The sequence below is a fragment of the Anser brachyrhynchus genome (assembly GCF_964034855.1).
Source record: "Anser brachyrhynchus genome assembly, chromosome: 2".
Taxonomy (NCBI): domain Eukaryota; kingdom Metazoa; phylum Chordata; class Aves; order Anseriformes; family Anatidae; genus Anser; species Anser brachyrhynchus.
Window position 1 is genome coordinate 154,746,955 of NC_137695.1, and position 20,552 is coordinate 154,767,506.

The window sequence follows — 20,552 nt, forward strand, 5'->3', positions numbered from 1 at the left end:
TCAGAGTGAAACTCTGGAGAGATGACACCATCTGGATGATTAGTACTTGTTTCATTTGCACGTTGAACTCGGTACTCTTCCGGCACTAATTATTGCATACCCCTCCTTATACCATGACTTCTGGGGCTGTGTGTGTGATATAAATAGCAGACTAATGACATGCTGCATGTTGCTCAGGAGACCTCATGTTAGTTTACAGCATTTCTCTGATTATTACTTTTTTAATAGAGAGAAGATAAAATACTGATCTCGCAAGCAAGACATGAGAGCCTTAATTTGTTCACATTTTTCTAAGAGCCAATGCATGATGAAATATTTATACGTTCCTCTCTGACTGTAGCATTTTGAATGTGCTGGGTTGTTTATTGTTGTAGTTAAGAACCAAGGGAGAAAGAAGTGCTGGAGCATTAAGTAGCAGGATATCCATGTCAAGTGTGAAAGTAAAACAGGAATAACTAAAGTAAACCTAAACATGTATGGGGCTAAGGGGCTGACTTATCCCATATGGATAAAGAAATTCACAATTTGTCAACTGGTGGAACATTTGTGGAGGAAGTCACAGAGTCAAACACTGTTCCTAATGCTTGAAAATCAAGGCAAACATAAGGTTATTAAAATGGCATGTAATGCCAACTAAAATAATGAGGTTTGCCATCTTATAGAGGTGTAACAAAAATTGTTCAGAATGAGGAAGAGGAAGCAAAGAGAGGAACCAAAGCCACAGATTGGCACAGTGCTTTTGTAGCCCTTTGAAGTATAGACCACTAGACACTGGGGTAATGAGATGTCCATCCTTTGGTCACTTAATCTAAATGTAACCTGGCAACATGCTATCCTCCTAAAAATTCACTCTGGCATGTTCAATTCTAGCAGTAAATTTACAGTGTACAAAGATCATTAACTGATGATAAGTGCAGTGAGGGTTGGTGTGGCATTTCCACTTTCACAATGACATTTTGGTGGGTTAACTCATTCTCCAAGGGTGAGTTAATAAAACTTTATTGTTATTCATTCTTTGTTTGTACTGGGACTAGCAAAGACTTGTTTCTCCCTGTACACAATGCAATTTTAGTAAAGGATTTAAGAATAGTGTCATGTAAAGCAAACAAGTCTGTATTCTGGCTTGAAGATCAGACTGATAATCAGAGGAAGATTTAAGACCATATCTGCTGATGATCTTTGCTGTAATTCTCTTGCTTGGCCATTACCTGCTCAACACAGTCCTGGGCACTTTCCTTGTTGTAGATCAGCATCTCACTCTCTGCTCAGATCTCAGCCCAGTGCTTCTTGGTTGTCTGTCTGTAACTCTCCTCAAATACATGTTTGAACCACGGAGAGCTCTCCAGCAGCAATCATGAAATATCCTGTTCTGACCTTTAGCCAGAAATTTCCCATCCATCCTTTCCTTGTTATTGCTCACAAGTAATGGGACAACCTTGGAAGGGAAGACTGGTAGTCTGTAGGCTGATTCCCAGCAAAGATATGCAAGAGAATCTGAAATATATCCTAAGATTGTGCCCAGAAGACACAGACAGCACTGAGTAGGCATAAAGGAATAAAAGATAAAGGCGACTTACAGCTTTTCAACTGCTAAATATTAGGTCAGGATGCTGGCTGTCAATCTCTCCTGACTCATCGGTCTTCAAATTATCCAAATGCTATCCTGAAAATTTAAGCTGACTGAAAGCAGGTTTAATTTTCTTAGCTCTATTTTGTACTTCACAGACCTGCAGAAGGCTGCAGCACACATCTTGAAAAATAGTATTAAACATTTGCCATTACAGAGATTCTGGTTTTGGGTTACAGTGGGGTAGGAATTTAGGGAGTCTATGGGGACTGGAAATACTGTGTTAGAGCATTTAAAGTAAAGGTGACCTGCTTCTCTTTCTCATCATCCACTGTGCTCTGTCTCCCCCTTGACCTTGCTTTGTCAGCTAGCCCAGAAAATAAAAGGACTATTACATTTTTCTACACTCCTTGGGGTTTCAAGTCCTTTATCTCTCCTTAAGTCTTCACATTCACAAGGTCCAAGGACCAAGTATAACGCAAAGAGAGGGAAGGCTCCTTGCAACGTTTTCTCATCTGCTTGCGCACCCATGCAGTACTAGCTGCAATCCAGACCCTCTGTGATTCATAAACTATCTAATTCTCTCTTTAAAACTCTCTCTTAAATCAAAGAATTTTGTTTCATTGCCTCCTGCTGCATGAAGGTCAAAGCCTAGTGGTGCATACTTCACTGATTCTTTATCACAGTGCCCTCTTCAAGACTGGTTTTCATTTGCCGTGTATCGGTTTCCACTCCTGTCTTCATATAATTACAGGAAGGTGACATGAACAACCCCCCTTCACCTGCGTGAATGTCTGAAACACCGTCTGAGAGTCCACAGGTAATTAAGATTTTAAACTTGCTGTTCATGTAAAAGGTTTTTTTTTTTTTCTTTTTTTCCTAAAGAGACCTTAGGTGCCATAGCTTAGACTTTAGATTGTTGAATATATCAGCTACAATGAATTTGAGAATAAATGCTTCATTTTTTTTTTCCTTCACAAATTACTTTATCCTCAAATAAAAGAAAAACAAAGAATCAAAAGAACAAAGAACGTATAATGTTAATAAGGAACTGAAATAATTATTTTAAAATAAGGAAAATCATATAATCTAATACTTATATGCTACACTCAGGACAAAAAAAAAGGCAAGTAATTCTATTCTAATATTATCTCTTCATTCAGAATATAGGATTTTATGGATTTCACAAGGCACATAAAAAGGCACATGTTCCATTACATTTACAGTATTCCATTTTTATTGCATACAGTGAAGAAAGATGATGCAAAATGAAATTGGAAGTTCTATACTCCAGATTTATTTGACTTCTGATTGGCTGTTGTAAGTGCCCAAAGATGTCAAAGGAAATAACTCCGAAATTGTATTTGTTGACACTGTACACAATGTACTGGTAAAAATGCTACGATTTTTATGTTAAAGAACTGACATGCCGAAATGTAAATGACTATAATGAATAATGCTAATACTGAGAAGCGACATTGTAATTTAGCTGACTGACCACAAATACTAAAGATTGATCTTCTTGTATTAGGCAAATGATAAGGCCACACATGAGCATAGCTAGACCTACAGATACTTTTGCCAGCACCTACAGTGCCAGCTATCTGAATGAGTGATACAGGTAACCCGAGGGTAGAAATAGCAATATAACTGCCTGAATACAGATGCAGAGCATCTTATATACATTGTCAGGTGTAGACAGATCCCGTCCAACGTCTCAATTGGATTATTTATTTATTTATCTTTAATCATAAGAATTTGGATCTAGGGCTTTTGAGACACATGCAGGTAGGTACCTTGAGTCTGCCTATCAATAAGTATAAACAAAGATGCTAATATTTGTGCTCAGGGAACAAATGCCTTTTGGTGCTTTCCTGTTGGCATTACAGGTCCAGAACATTAGTCTTTGCACCACTTGTTGCTTCTATTACTTTAATGCTAACAAACAGTTTTGAAACAGTTTGCTGTGAATTTGTTTACAGGCTACAAGTAACCCGAGGAACAATGGATTTGTGCAGTGAAAAAGACTTCTCTGAGGTTAAGGTGGAGCAGTACAAGTTGGAGAAGCTGTGGGATTTCCTAGAGCAAGAAAATAATGTTTTCCCTGCCCTGGGACTCATTCTACTCTTGCTGAAGGCAATGACAGAACTTCCACTGATTTAATTGAGTCAGAATTAAGCTCTTGGATAGTAAACTCCCTCTGTTATTTGTAGTTTTTTTCTTTTGTTGTTGTTGTTTTTGTCTTTTTGCCTGTGTTTATATTTCAAAGAATATGCAAATCCATGTATTGTGTCATGAAATAATACATATTATAATACATACTGCAATAAATATTGCACAATACATACTTTACATTACAATTACATGCATTTATAATAATATAGGGTGATATAATGCAATAATAGTATAATACATATAATGAATTATAATACATTTCATAAAACATTAGAAAATATTGTGCAAGCACATGTCAGACTTCATAATTCCAAAATAGCTCCTTTTTGATTGCCATCAAGTGAATGTATGAACAGGCGTTGATGGGAGTGTGGGGTGAGAGCTAAGAGAAGAGGGTGTTGCTACTAAATTGTATGAAATTTTAACAGCAGAAAAATCAAATATCATGGCCAAATATCAAAAAAAAAAAAATGCCCCAATGTATCTTTGGAGGAACGCAAAATAGGAAATGTCCCTTTTTCCCTGACTTGCTATTACCATCTGCCTGAATGTCTTTGGCAGGAGAACAGCCTCTAAAGGAAAGTGCTGGGACAATTAAGACTAGACTGGACAAAATCCAAGGAACAATTCTGTATTAAAAAAGTGATGGACTAGGACATTTGAAAGGCCTTTACATTCTCTGTCTATATGCTGTTTAGTAGCTTTGGATCTGATCTGTAGAGCTTAATATCTAATACTGAAATATTTTGAAAACTGCCATAGAAACAGTAATGCCTTCAGTATCTCACTGCTCAAAATGGGATAGAAAAATAGCTAGCTCAGCGTACTGACGCTTTTGCCAGGTCTGGTTCTCTCTGTCTTTACTCTGAGTAAAATTCTTGCCACTGGGCACACAGGAGAGGCATCCCTACCACCTGTGCTTGTGCCTGCATTTAAGCCCATCCCAGGCCAGGTAGAGGTCTTTGACCCCAAGATGCTCCTGACTGATGTTTCCTAATGATGACAGAAGCTTTCAGGGGAGCAGAAACTTGCAGAAGAAGAGAGAGAGATTTAATGGGAGGAAAAGTGAGAAAATGAAGGATCTGATGGTAAGCAACTTATGTAAATAAGACAATAAAAATTCACATTATATGCAAAGTGGGACATTGCACTGAATGCAGAGCATCTGTAGTTTTCTCAGCCTACTGCTTGACAGCTGTGAGAGAGAGAAAGAAGGAGCACGGCCAGTCAAGTGTATTTGCTGATCTGAGCATCCGGTTCTGGGTGGGATCTGTTTACATACACAAGACTTGGCTCCAGACAGTGCTGTCACTCTTCAATCATATGTCATGTTTCTGTTAATGTTGTAGACAGCCAATATAAAGATTTCCAGTTTTCTTGCCCTCCACCATTTTTTACACAGGTTTCTTAAACACTCTGTAAATGCAGAAAGAAGATAAACTCTTTAAATCACTGTAGCAAATACTTTTTATTTCTTAAAGAGCAGGAAAATATATTTTTTTCTCTTTTCATTTTTTTTTTTTTGTCCTGTAAATAGACTACAAATGATCACCAATCTTGTAATTTTCTTGCAAAAATGTGACATGTTGAATATGCAGCAAGAATCTGTTGGAGAGTAGTTTTGTTCATTTCTATCTACAAGGACTGGGTAGCAGAGGGAAAGTCCTCCTTCCTTCAGCATGCCACGCTTAGGCCATCCACTCCAAGAGATAGGAGCAGAGAATAAGTCTGTGAGTGGGAGGAATTTCTCTCAGACCAATTATTCCACCATTGGTTACTGCCAGTGATCAGCTCAGCACGTACTCGCTCACTTGCAGCAACCTACACACTCAGATAAGCCCAGCAAGCCTTCAATACAATGCAAAATCTTTCCAGAGGTATTAACTTATTGACTTGGAAGCATTTTCTTCATTTTTTTCCTCCCTATGACTTAAATCCCTTCATTATTCAAAAAAAAAAAAAAAAAAAAAAAAAGATGCTCTTTGAAAGCTATGATACCTTCTTCATTTGTCAGAGATATTACAATTTACCCCAGTAACAAGCTTGTTTCTTAAACGGGGAAATCATGTGTAAGAGGAGAGCAAAATTTAGAGGCTTCTGGGTATCTCACATCGTAGCTTTGGTGCTGAGACTACTAACAAATATATGAACTAGAGAAACCAGCAACAGGATTTCTCTGACTTGGGCAAGAATTTTGCAGGGTGTTTCAATTGCTGACCAAATTTCTGTAGTCGGTTGAGTAGGTTTGCTACGGACTTCAGTGGGATTTGAGCTAACTAATGGCAAAGCACCATGGAAACTCCCACTCCTCACAGTGCAATCAAGCTGTCACTGAATCTGACATAAAAGACTGCTGGGAGTAGCCAGACAGAGCTCACGTGTACCGCATCGAGCACCTCGTTCCATGTAGCTCACTAAACAAACCTCAGCTGGCAACAGATGCTCTTCGAGTCTCTTGAGTTGGCATTTTCAGGCACTCTAGCCTGACGCTTTTCAAGATGTTTTGTCTTAATCAATAGTACCTACCTGTTCTAACAGCTGGGGGGTTTCGTATAGGAACCTGCTCTGTTTTCACAGTAAAACAAGCGTACAGTAGCACAGTGAGATGCTTACATCCCAGGTGAATGATGAGAAGAACACAGTGAAATATAAAGATCCATACCAAGTGGAGAAGGCTTAAACAAATACGTGTCTGTCAGATGTCCTGACCAAAGCAACATGAAGAAAATAAAAAAGACAGTAAATATTGCAATGAGGATAAGCGTCCATGGTGATCATTACTGGTGAATACAGCTAGCTTAATTTCATTGCCTTCTGCATTATTTTCAGAACATTGCATTTCTCTCTGCAGTTCTCTCCTTTGTCCTCTCTTCCTGCTGCTTTAATCTTTTTTGATGTGTATGCAATTGGCAAAAGAAGGAGAAGGGTTGAGAATAGTTAATGCTGAGCAGCAGAAAATATCTGGAAGGGGAAAAACTTTTTAGATCTGACGCTGTCCAGACACTTTCAGTGCAGTACTTATCAAAGTTGCCTTTTCCCTTGATAATACTAGAAAAATATACTAGTGCAGGAGCTGTTATCCTTCTCCAAAACACTTGGGAATCTCTCTTTTTTTTTCTAGATGCTTCAGTTTTCACTCTAAAATTTCAGCATATTGTGCAGTCCACAGCTCACAACTGTAAGACAAAAATATATTTCCAGGTAAATACACTCCAGGCATTGGCGAATCTTACTTTGTATTAAGGAAAGGAAAATAGATTCTCCAAAGAAGAGATGAGCAAAATTCTACACATCAGTGATTTTGACATTTCATTTTCCCAACACTTCTGGGTTGGTGGTGCTTGCTGACCTTTGAGTGCTACTGCCCAGTCTAATTTCTTCCTAAGACTAACTGGTTATAGCGGAGAACTAATAGGAAATGTAGGAAATGTAGAAGAAAAAAAAAAAAAAAAGCAACCCTTGACATCTACCCAGCGAACAATAGATCGAGCTAATCATCTAAAGACACTAATTTTAAAGAGGCTACAGATTAAAGAGAAATAAAAAGGTTCATTATGTCTCAGTAAGGAATATTAAGCATCTGCGACCCAGGAGAAGAAAAAGAGAGATTGATTTGACATCTGAGTGAAAACCTTTGGAATGAAAACAATTAAGGCATTAATGTAAAAGGATTCAGCATTTTTTAATATAATTGACCTTTGAAGCCCTATAATTTTTTTTTTTTTTTTCAGATTGCAAAGCATCTTTAAGAGTCAATTTGGGAACATGACAATTTAGAAAATGGAAAATGCTTTCCTTAGCTTGAGTTCACTGCAGTTACATCTTCACTGCATTACCCATGAGATAATTTTTCAGTGCTCCTGTTTTTCTGTTTCCCAGTCTCAGATAGTTACCTCCCTAGATATGTCTAGGAGCCCTGGGTGTTTGTGCATCATCGTGCTGTCTGCTTCACTCCTCCCCACCCCCAAATTGGATTAGGTCCATCATAGTTAAAGGCAAGGAATGGAGCATGAATCATCTGTTTTGCTAACTTTGAGAGAACACTGTTAAGTGCTGTAGTGTTTCAGAAGCATTTTAATATATCCAGTGGATCATCTTCAGATGCAGCCTCGTTTAATGGCTTCCATGACAGTAAGTGTGCTGATGAAACTGTAGATAATGAATAACAAGATCCTTTTAGGATATTCCCAGTAATAGATTTGTTGTTGTTGTTGTTTGTTTGTTCTGTTTGGGGCAGGAAGCTGAGGATAGGTCCTGATGGCACCTATTGATAAGGCTTCTTTGATTCAAATGTGGCAAAGCACTAGGTGAGATGCAAGTCCTTGATGCCTTCCCTGGAAGTTTCTTACTGCACTTAATGTTAGCATATAATTTAGTTTCATTTGGTCAACAAAAGGATTAGTTTCAATTTCTTATGGAACACTTAGTGGGACAAATATTTTCAAGCTCAAGTCATTATCCCGAGATATGGGCAGTATTTCTTCTCTAGAAAGTAGTCAGTCTTTGGTCTGAAAATGAACAAGACTTCACTGAAATAATGTATAAGGCTGCTAATTCTGAGGGGTCCCAGCAGCAAAGGACTCATTTCTCCCCATGTGGATGAGCATCTGTTGAAGAGGCAGGACATCAGGGAAGCCTCTACATTTTATTTTATTTTATTTTATTTTTTCTTTTGCTCATTCCTCTTCAAAGACTTGTCATAATGCAGATTTCCATCAGGCTGATGACAAATGGGTCCTAATATCTGTGCCAACACTTTTTTTTAGTCCACCAGCCATTCTGTTTTTTCTTATCCTTGTTTTCTCTTGACCATTTCCTTCAGGGTGCTAGTTCCCCTTGACACAGAGCCACACGCCCATCTCAGCTTTTAATATTTGAGATATATCTACTCTGCATTGTACAGAGTGCTTTACAGGAAAGACAGCTAAAACAGCTTTACATGAACTCATTTGGATGTGTGGGGCAGAATGATATAATGCACTGCATAAAGCACAGGAACTCTCACTCCTCTTTCACATATCCGACTTGCTATATATGTATTTTTTCACTGATTAAATCTCCATTTGGTCTAGTTAGGTTTGAGCCACCTTCCCGTCTATTTCTTTCTGTGTATAAGACACCAACCTTCTCTGCAGAGCTTAATGAAAAGTTAGGCTTAGCAACAATGTCTGTCAGGACAGGGTGTAGCAGTAGTAAAATAATAGTGCTGAAAAGAAGTAAAGCTTACTGGGCATCCACAGGTCTCCAAGTGACTTTGGATAGCCTGTGAGGACATCTAGGGGAACAGTCAAAGAACTGATGTCTGTTTTGGATGAAAAAGCTTGTTTGGAAGATTCTGTTACACAACTAGGCCAAGCTAGAAACTCTTAATAAGACTGCTGATTGAGGTTAGGTGCTTTCTGTTCTGAGGAGTGAAGGTGTTAAAGCTTTTTATCCTGGAGAAAACAAACAAACAAACAAACAAACAAACTTTTGGTCATTCTTTAAACTTTTCAGTGGCCAAAATAATTAACTAGCACGTATATATGCAACCAAGACGTAGTAAGGTAACTGCTCCACTAAGTCTTATTTTAAGCTTGGCATAATGTTATATGCATGATGGCAGTATGTAAATATTTAGGAAGTGTTGCCATGAATAAATGTGGTGTATTAGACTGCAGCTAAGGTCTCCTAGAGGAATTGCTGAAAACATTGCTTCTTGAGACCACATCTTGCAAACCACACAAGACATAACTTTCCATAATACATTAAAAAGACAAATATGCTAATGGTGGAGAAAAAAATACAGTTCAGTGAAGTCTTTAGCTTAATTTCTAAGCAAAACCCTTTAAAATAAAAACAAAATCCTTTTTCTATTGCAAATGCTACTTAGAGAAAGAACAGGAATTGGATCAGACTGTGAGGTTTTGTTTCCCCCTTAAAAAAATAATAATAAAAAGTATTTCCTTCCAGGAAAATGACAAATTGTTTCAGTATACTCAATATGAATTATTCACAAACAACTCTATTCGCATAAGTGAGAAGATTCATGTTGTGCAGTCCTATTCACATAAGTAATGGATCCACAGTTTAGCTGAAAGTAATTAGCTAGGGGTGATTTGGTAGTCTATATGAGAGCCAAAGAATAAATCTGAATCACTTGAGTTATGATGTAGTTCCTTAAGTTCAGGAAATCTTTCTCCTCTTTGATCGAAGCTGATTCCACACTTTCATTGCAGTGGTGAAAAGTCATGATTTATTTTATTTTATTTTTTCCCCTAAAAAAAGGATGAAGAAAATGTTTAACAATACAAAGAAATTCTCATATCCATTTTTTTTGTCTGATGAATAAAAATAATTTTCAATTAGACTGAAATCTCTGATGAGTGCCTGAATTTCAAAATAAGATTTGTTAGAAACTCTGGAAGAGCTTTTGCTTGCAAACATACAACACAAAACAGATTTTAGTAAGATAACTTAGGAACTCAAAGACAATGCATAAGTGTTTTGGTATTGTTGAACCGTAAGGAACAACTGTTCCAAAGGGAACTCATGTTTTTTTCTAAGTCTCATTGTTCATTTTCTTTCCACACCTTCAGGATCATACATAATGTATTTTCAGGAAAAAAAATGAAAACAAATAAACAACAAAAAAACCCACAACAATATTACAACAACAAACCCACAACCAAACATAAATTTGGGAAGGAAAGAAATAAACCCTCAAAGAGTGTGAAAGTCAAAATACTGGTGACATGCTGACTCACAAGAGATAAACAGGCTTATGGGAAGAGTAATGTAGCATTTTATGTTTGTGTTAAATTACACAATATTTTAATGCTCTTCTACCTTGAATTGTCTAAAGAATTACACTGTCACAGATAATAATTCAATTAAACTCAGAGGGTAAAACAAAGAAATGTTACATCAGTGAAAAAGGGTGAATTTTTCATATATAGCTCTGAGCATAACTCATTTTAGATACAGGTGTGAATTTCTTCCATATTGGTGGAACTGATTTTACTGACTAATGTTATAAACAGTATGTTTAAAAGGACAAAAAAAAAAAAAAGAAAAAAAAAGCTGAATTGCAGAGAAATAAATAACTTTTTCACGTAGTGTATAGGGAGATGAAACACTACAAACTTTCTAGCCATTTGCTGCTATGTGAATTGACTACCTCCATGATCCAGACAGCTTACATAACTTCTTTTTCAAACTGTAGCAATTAAATTATTCATAATGACAAAGGAGGGAACTGACCCAGTTTACCTGAAATGAGATTCCCCTCCTTTCCCCAGCAATAGCTGACAACAGCAAGTTTCACTTCACATGGGGTTAACGAAGCTTTAAAAACAAAGAAGGAAAAAAAAGCTTACAAATCTAAGAGTTGCAAATGGAAAACAGGCACTTGTAAGCAAATGATAAGTTTTCTTTTTTAAAGCTGATGTTCTAAAGCTGATTGAGCTCCTTGATTATTTATATCTAGATGCCTCCACTCTTTAATAGCATCCATTTATATTTCAAGTGGCCCAGATACACAGCGCTTGTGTTGCATGGATGCTCCACATGTGTTATAATTGAATTACTGGAACAAAATACAGACAGGAGTTGTGACTTCTGATGTTATATAGTTATTTTAGCGCAACAAAGTCAGAGATTAATTGTGAAATCAAGTCTTGTTCCATTTGAGGAGGAACACACCCCAGATGACAAGAATAAAGCACACTCCAATACCACTTTTAAAAGATGTGGCTGTTTTACACTCATATACTCCTTATTTTATGAAAGTGAAAATAAAGACAGTAAATGAATTGTCTGGTAAGGTACTGGATGGTACTGACTTGGGAGGACAGGAATTAGGAAATGTCAGGGCATCTGTCTTGTTACTTGTGGCTGGGGAAAAGTTCAGCATTTTGCTCTTCTGCCTCAGACTGGAAAAGCGTCTTTGGAAATCCTTGTGCAGCCCTGAGAAAGAAGAAACAAGAAGCCTGTGATGTGGTTAGTCTCTGGTTAAAATATTCACTGGGAACAAAGACAATGTCAGACTGGGACAGAGAATCAAGGTTTCCTTCAGCTACAGAGATCACAGAGGCCTAATCATCAGCATATTGGATAGTATAAAGTAGGTTTTCTCTCACTGGGAATTTTACCCTGAACTCAAGAAATCTTTTCTGATTAAAATTCATTTGACACATTTTGTCATGAAGTGGTTCAGTTATGACCAAGTAGTATATTCTAAGGAGAACAATTTCATTAAAAAGACTTAACCAGCTCTCTGCATTTCTGACAATAATCAGAACTGTAATCTTGCAACCTTTACAAAAATATCTCCACAACAGGCAGATGTGAGATCATCTGTTTCCTCTGTCCCCTGCTGTGTCCTTTTCTATAAAGTTACAGCTTGGTATATAATAAGGAAATCCCTTACTGCCAGTCCCACATTCAGGGCATTATTAAATTTGAATGACTTAAAACACTTGAATTTGCATCCACATTTTGGAAAATCCACGAGTTTTTTGGTGACCTCTGCTCTCCCAGAAACACTCTTCCCAGTGTAGCTCTGAGAACACTTGGTGTATCCACAAGTTCTCCAAATAGTTGCCTTTCTAGACTCAGACTGGTCTCCCAAATTACAATATTCTTTTTCAATATTCTTTTTCACTCCCACAGGTTTTACTTGATCAGTTTGTTTTTCTGTTATTTCAACTCAAAAATAGATATATTTTCTTAAGTAACATAAATTGCCTTAATGATCATCTTGTTTGAGAACAAATACCAGCCTATGACTTACTCAGTCAAAGTTGTAACTGAGTTGTGGTTTTATTTTATTTATTTATATTTTTAATTAGGATGGTAGGAGGTTGTTTCACTGGCAGATTCAATCTGTAACTTTTCTTTCTACACTGATTATCTCGATGGCCATATGCATGGCTTGAATATGTGCACAGTATATAAACCCATAGTGATAAATGAATAAGCACTGCAATCTGAGTAGGACATCTCACAGTCTGAATTGCATCCTGGTGGCAAACTAAGCAAATTAAAATGAAGCCGATGGATTATTTCTCCTCAAAAATGCATTTTCTTTGGCTGATGTCACATTTTTAACTTTAGTAAAATTTCAGCTACTGAGGGAATATATATAAAAGATAAAAATATATGTTTGTGTGCTCCCCTGTAGGATCTGTGAAAACTTAACAGGGTGATCAGATGACAACTTGTTGTGTATAGAAGGTTGCACATAAACTGAGTTCAGAAGGATGCTGTGGTTTAACCCCAGTAGGCAGCCAAACCCCACACAGCTTCTAGCTCACTCCCTGTCAGTGGGTTGGGGGAGAGAACTGGCAAGATAAAAGTGAGATGACTCGTGGGTTGAGATAAAGGCATTTTTCTAGGTAAAGCTGAAGCTGCATGAGCAAGCAAAGAAAAATCAGGAATTCATTCATTACTTCCCATTGGCAGGCAGATGTTCAGCCATTTCCAGGAAAGCAGGGCTTCATCATGCGTAACGTTTACTTGGGAAGACAAACACCTTAACTCCGAATGTCCTCCCTCAAGCTCTATAATGAATAGTGTGTGACATGAATTTCCGCTAAGATATAGCAGAAAAACGCTGAGACCACAACCTGATGGAATCTCCTGCTGGTACAGCTCACCCTCAAGCTAACCTTGGGGAAATGCTTTGAGATGGTAGCTGTATAATAAGGAAGCCACTTCTTTGTATGTCAGTGGTGTTTCAGACATTGATTTTGCTAAATTTAGAGCCACTGCTTTACTCAAACTTTTATATTTCACTAAAAGAGGACTACTGAGGAAAACAGCACCTTCAAATGGTCATTGTCCTTTTTCAGCTTTATCTTTGTGAAGAGAAAGCAATCTCTATTCTTCTCTGAACCCCAGTCTCTGAAAACATCACTCTGTTGTAATGACCTAGAAAAAAAAAATGATTTGTTCAGAAGAATTACTGGATCATTGTTGTCAAATGCTCAAAAATTGGTGCTCAATTTTCCACAGTATTGTAGGAAGATCCTGGCAAAAGTTGAAGAAAAAGGCATGACAGGAAAAAATATAAAATGAGCTTCAGCATCTTTCAAAATGTTTTGCATTTACCATTACATATAAGTTATAGTATTCAGAATAAACATCTTGGGACAACATTGGGCAACACAAAATACACATTTTTTTCTATGCTGATCTTTAGAAATAATGCTATAAATTGTGGCAATTAATATCCTAGAATAGACGAGTAAACCCCAAGAATTTACAATGTTCTAATAATGCTATGAAAAACACTTATTCCCTGTTTCTTTCATATTTAGTATGCCTGCAAGGAAACTTTTCCTTTCAGGGAAACTCAATATTTGGCTCCTGTGTTTATAGTGGGATTGTTGGATTTGGCTCAAAGAGCATAGGAAGAACTGAATATAGCTGTTGACACTTCTTTGCTGTATTACTATCTGAATTGTGAGTATGATTCCTTGAGAATTTGCTGTTATCCCAGTTCATTTAACCTTTGGAGACCTAACAAGGGAATAAATTATGAATAAATAGAATATGAACAAATATATTTTAAAGGGACAATAGACCTAAATTCTCTTGAAAAAATTAACGTAGACCTATAAGGTTTATATATCCTAGCTTTGCCTTTGTATCTCTCAATTTGAAGAAGGCTGATTTCATTTAAATGACTTGGATGAAGACAGAAGTGTTGGAAATTGGTGCAAGAATGTATTTTAAGAAAATCTAACTTCCAAATGTAGGTCTTGTTATGGACTGTGCATCCTTTTAAAGTGAAATCAGGGTCTGACCAATATTTTTTGGATTCTGTGTACATCGCAACAGGATTTGTTCACGCTGTGACTGCCTCTCTTCCTGTGAAAAGCACGTACTTTTCATTTCCATATGCACATTTTGTCCCCTTTTGCTTACTCAGTGGACTACTGACAGGATAACCCTTTGATGATTAGGTCACATGCCAGGCTTTCTCCAACCCCTCTGCCTCTAAAGGGCCTGTGTAAACAAATTGAGAAGCTTTACACAACCTGTATTTACGGACAGCGTTGCAACTCAATATAAGACATAAGGAAGAGGTCAGGCAATTGTGACGCCTCTCTTCATCTTCTCGAATCCTTTGTCCACACTTTTGTTCATCTTTCCCATCTCCCTTGCCCCTGTGACACATCTCCGTCTTGTTGCTTGGTAACCTCCCAGCACTGCTGTGCACGCTGGCATAAACTGCTCTATGCTCTCCCTTCTACGTTCTCAAAACACTGAAAGACAGTCTACAATCGGATGAGATTTTCTTCTCCCTGCTTTTGACAGACAAATCAAATTCTGAGTAAATGCTAAAAGCTGTGTTAGGAGGTAAATGCTCAATTAAAAAAAAAAGAATCACAGGAAGATGCACATTTAGTAACAGCTTATTAACAACATGGGACTTCTGTACGTCAGTTACTGCAGACAGTTAATGAAAAACCAGCTACTGTAAAAATAAATTTAAAAATGGCAAAAAGAAAAAAAAAGTAAGGATGGAGAGAGAACAAAATTGTTTATCACTTGCATAACACAAGTGCTAAAGATATGGCTGGATATGAAACCCTGACAAAAAAAATAAAGCAAATCTCATCCTGAAGAGGCAGCAGTCTAAACAGATTGACTGCATATTTTAAGCATCAGGATGTCATCTTACCACAGGACACTGTATTTCCTCTTCCTTTTCTCCAAATAAAATGGCAGCCCCTGGTATATTTTATGCCTGTTGTTAGTATTCATATTATCACAGAAGATTGCAGATTAGTACTTTTCTTTTGAGGAAAGCTTTCAAATAAAATATTTAACAGGAAAATGGAAGGACTGAGACACCTGTAGGCTAAAGTGAGATTTCAACACTCTGAGGAACTTGAGTGTTGAAACTGGACATATTAACAGCGTGGGATGCTTCCAGATATCAATCAGATTCAGGTTTGAAGCAAAGTGCAGTTTTGGAATAAGGTACTCCAAGTGAGTCTCTTATCTCTTCAGCTTGAAGTAGTTCTCTTCATCATTAGGAGGAATGAAGAGGAAGCAGGACAGATAGAACTATTTTTGTAATTTGCTAAATATAAGTTTAGATTCATAGGCAGTTGGTGTCCTTTGAGATGCCTTAGAGCATCTGAGACATCCACGTGGAGTTGGAAGACAAGACAAAGGACCTTGTTTTTGGATCTGGCTGGCTGCCAGATGCTTTCTCTCACTCCCCTTCCTCAACAGGACAGAGACAGAAGATATGATGAAATAGCTCACGGTTTGAGACAGAGAGATCACTTATAAAGTGGCATCATGGACAAAGCAGGCTCAACTTAGGGAAAACTGATTTAATTTATTGCCGATTAAATAAGATCCACATAATAAGAAATAAAAAGAAAATTAAAACACCTCTTTCCCATACCTTTTCCCCCAGGCCCAATGTCTCCCCTTCACTCCCACCCCCTCTCCCCCAGCAGCACAGGGGCTGAGCTGGGCTGCGGGCTGCGCTCAGCCCCCCCAGCCCCTCTCGGCCGCCCCTTCCTCCCCACCCGTGGCCCTGCTCCAGCGGGGGCCCTGCCCCGGGCTGCAGCCCTTCAGGAACACCCTGCTCCCGCGGGGGCTCCCCACGGCCGCAGCTCCCTCAGGAAATGTCCCCCTGCTGCGGCGTGGGCCCTCCCCGGGCTGCAGGGTGGAGATCTGCTCCAGCGGGGGCTCTGCAGGGCTGCCGGGGAATCCCTGCTGCCTGTGGGCCTGGAGCCCCTCCTGCCCTCCTCCTCCTGGGGCCTGGGCCCTCTGCTGCTTCTCCCTCGCCCTGGGCCTCCTCCTCGGCCTGTGCCCGCTCTGCCCTTTCAGAAATCTGTTTTCCCCGAGGTGCTGCCAGCTTGGTGCTGGGCTCAGCTGGGCCCTGCCATGGGGCCATTGGAGCCACCACTGCTGACCTGCGGCCCCCAGCCAGCACCAGGGCATAGGGAAACGTGACATCGAGCTACAGGATGGCCAGTACCTACCAGCCACGGAGGTTAAACAAAGAAGTTTCAAATAGCACTAGAGACCTATGTTTCAGCAGCTAAACTGTGTCTCTAGAGCTTGATCTATATTAAGAGTAATCTATCTCAAAAATACGATGCAGCAGAGCTGATGAATACTCCAGGGTCTGTCAGTGACTGAAGGACTGAGTCATTTGTATTCTCTACCTTGGTCAGGCAGAAGACATAAGTTGTACCTTCGTTGCCCTCATAATTTTCATAAATTTCATACACTTTTTTTTTTTTTTTAAGATAATTCATCCTTTTTCTTTCTGTGCCCTCTTTTATCCTTTGTTTTGTGAAGAACACGCAGATGCAAACACAAAAGGTGGACATGACTTTCAGCTTTTCACAAAATAATAAAAGAACATGAGGTAGGGGAAAGAAAGAGGACAAGCAATACTGTTTTTATAGTCTTTTGATTAAAAGCATTGACAGCAACTTCACCTGAGGAAAGCTGTATTTTACAGAGTGCTTGTCTAAACACCATATGTTTATAGTCTGTCTCCGTCTAAGTTTCTGTATTTATTTTTTTTTTCTAAAATAGAGGCTTTGATTGTTTCAAACTATTCCTGTATCTCATGATACTAATTCTAGGTGGCACCATGTGAATGTCATAAAAGGTGAGGAAGGTCCATAAGATGCAAGAGTATAAAACCAATCCCTTTTCTTTCAGAGAAATGAAGTGATTAATATCTCATCAATTATTTCTCTCCAGGATTTTTAGACTGAGAAGAAAAGACCTCCTTTTTGGAACATATGGGTGAGTCAAACTGCAATAGGAAGAAAGCACGCCTCAGTGATATAGTTTCAATTGCTCATTTATATTAATAAAAAACTACTGTAAACAATGCAGTTGTTTTGCTAATAATGATGCACCAGAATGGCTGTAGATGTCTGCATGAATATACAACAGGGTCTGTCTGATACATCCCATTTATGCTTTTATGCTTTTGCAAGGAACAATGCAAGTCTTATTAGATTCTTCTGCATTAACTTAATGGAAAAAAAGAGCATCTTCCTTTATTTTAGAAAAGGGAAAATATGATGTGTAAGGATAAAGTCACTCTGACTGCAAACTGCAATGGGATAAGAATAAATTGCAGCACATATCACCCTCCCAAATTTCCTGCCATATTTAACAAGTTCCACACTGACAAAAACAAGCATTAATATAGGCTGACAAGCTGATGGGAAAGGAATTGTATAGCCACAAATGACATCATGAGCGTCTCTGTACTCTGTTACACTTCTTAGATTACATTTTTCATCTGAAGTCTTTTCCTATTATCCATGTAACAAAATGTATTCTACTTAACCAAACTTATTCTACAATAAAGTCCAAAACAATAAAATGAAATATTTCTCTTCCTCTATAGGCAGTTGTACTAGACTGAAAAAAAAAAAAAAAAAAAGTAAACTTTTGATATTTCTAGAACATATTCACAAATGAAGGAGAAGTTAGTTATTTTCCTCTGTATGAACACAGAATAAAATAAATAAATTAATTACAGACTGGATTGAGAGCAGCCCTGAGGAGAAGGACCTGGGGGTATTGGTAGGTGAGAAGCTCAACACGAGCCAGCAATATGCGCTCGCAGCCCAGAAAGCCAACCGTATCCTGGGCTGCATCGAAAAAAGTGTTGCCAGCAGTACAAGGGAGGTGATTCTCCCCCTCTGCTCTGCTCTTGTGAGACTCCACCTGGAGCACTGTGTTCAGCTCTGGGGCTCCCAGCACAAGAAGGACATGGACATTTTAGAGTGAGTCCAGAGGAGGGCCACAAAGCTGATCAAAGGGCTGGAGCACCTCTCCTGTGAGAAGAGGCTGAGAGAGCTGGGGTTGTTAAGGCTGGAGAAGAGAAGGTTCCAGGCAAACCTTACAGCGGCCTTCCAGTACCTAAAGGGGGGCCTACAGGAAAGCTGGGGAGAGACTCTTTGTCAGGCAGTGCAGTGATAGGACAAGGGGGAATGGCTTTAAACTAAAAGGGGGTACGTTTATAGTAGTTATAATGAAGAAATTCTTTACTCAGAGGCACTGGCACAGGCTGCCCAGGGAAGCTGTGGATGCCCCATCCCTGGAGGTGTTCAAGGACAGGTTGGATGGGGCTCTGGGCAACCTGGTCTAGTGGAAAGTGTCCCTGCCCATGTCGGGGGGGTTGTAACTATGTGATCCTTAAGGGTCCCTTCCAACCCAAACCATTCTATGATTCTATGATTCCAGTTAACTATGGTTTAAAAGGCCAGCCTTGTTGCTTGTAAATGTCAGTGGCAAAAATCCCCAGACACAAAAAGTGGCCATGCTGGTTCAGAAAACTATCTGTTTAATCCTCCATTTTGTTTTCAACTTCAGCTAAAAATGGATGAATGGGAACAAGTACAAGCAGAGCAAGCAGTTACGATACTTGGTTCTAAACCTTTGTTTAGCCTATTCAGTAACCCCTAGTGGGACCCTCCTCTATTTGTCCAGTGTCCCTTTAAGCTAGTGAAACCTTCTTGCACTCATCAATTTCCTTTCTCAAGGAGTTTCATAGATCTACTACCTATTTTTTGAAGAACCAACGCCTTCTTTGCTCCCTTTGAACTTTTCTCTTACTAGCTTCATTTGATCGTCTCTAGTTCTTATACCGAAGACAAGGTCAAAAGTTGCTCTCTGTCTTGCTTTGTGTCAATGACATTATAGACCTGTTATATCCCCTTTGAATGACCTCTTTTCCAAACAGGAGAATTGCAGGCCACTACAGAAGTCATTGTGCCAGCATTCCTCTTGTTAAAACTCTTCCATATCTTTGATCATAGTTATTGTTTTCCCTGATTTTTTTTCCCCTTCTAATATACATTTTGAATGAGGGGAACAGAAACTGCAAACGGTATCTGAATTGTGGGTTAACCATGCGTTCACCAAAGGAGCACTCTGAATGCTATCATGGACTGCTGAATGTCATATTAAAATCTTCAACTTTTCAGACAGTTCTCTAGCGTGGGATATCTGGTTTTGTGATGAGAGTTTTCACATTGACTTTAATGGTTTTTGTGAGTGCCTTCTTGAATTTATTTGGTTTATCACTCAAGGCTATGCCAGACAAGAATTGTCCATCTCTTCGACAATTTATGGTTGTGGTGGGAATTTCTCAGGGATGGTTGCTGGTTTGCTTGTCTAAATAATCTCTATGGTCACAGCTTTAAGAATAGCCAGACTATACAACATATCTGTGTTTTCGTTTGTTTGTTTGTTTCACTGTTGAGGATATATCAATAACCATGATAAATCTACCAGGGTTAACCCATCTGGTTTTCTCCTCGTGCAAATTTACTCACCTTCATTTGTTTTTTTCCCCTTCTGAGTAGTACTTCCAAAATAACAACAAAACTGGTTTAAAGATTTTTTAGTCATCCTTGAATCTGTAAGAGCTCATGATTCCCACATACACTAAGACTAAGGAAGTGTTGATAATAGCATTTAAGTTGCTAGCAGTCATGTGTCTATGGTAAATAAATTGTCCTCTGCCGTCAGCACAAAGACACCATTAAGCTAAGAAAATGAATATTATCTCCCCATTCATTTTTCTCTTTCCTTTTGCTTTCTAGAATTCACAGAATTTTACAAGTCCAGAGCTTTGATCCATCCTCCAAGTTTAGGATGGTATCCTTCAGGTACTCACTGTGGTGTTCTGAACTATTAAATTCAAAACTGCTCTGTGTCCTTTTAAGTCATTTAACTCAGAATATTCATATAATCTTAATAATGTTTTCTGCAGTGTTTAAAATACTATTTTAGTAGTTTAGTTTTTATTTAGTTT

At 38.5% G+C, this 20,552-nt stretch overlaps 1 long non-coding RNA gene across 3 annotated transcripts; it reads right to left on the bottom strand.

Annotated features, from left to right (window-relative positions):
* Positions 1–3,915: 3,915 nt before the first annotated feature.
* LOC308189093 lies at positions 3,916–18,604 on the bottom strand. 3 transcript variants are annotated; one of them, XR_013946009.1, is made up of 5 exons: positions 16,279–18,604; positions 13,549–13,654; positions 11,566–11,689; positions 8,970–9,177; positions 3,916–5,158 (listed from the first exon to the last, which is right to left on the bottom strand). It is a non-coding gene; the product is annotated as an uncharacterized lncRNA (long non-coding RNA). The 3 variants fall into 3 exon arrangements; XR_013946010.1 differs by lacking the exon at positions 3,916–5,158 and having other exon boundaries at positions 8,877–9,177; positions 16,279–18,575; XR_013946011.1 differs by lacking the exons at positions 3,916–5,158; positions 8,970–9,177 and having other exon boundaries at positions 11,565–11,689; positions 16,279–18,570.
* Positions 18,605–20,552: the final 1,948 nt, after the last annotated feature.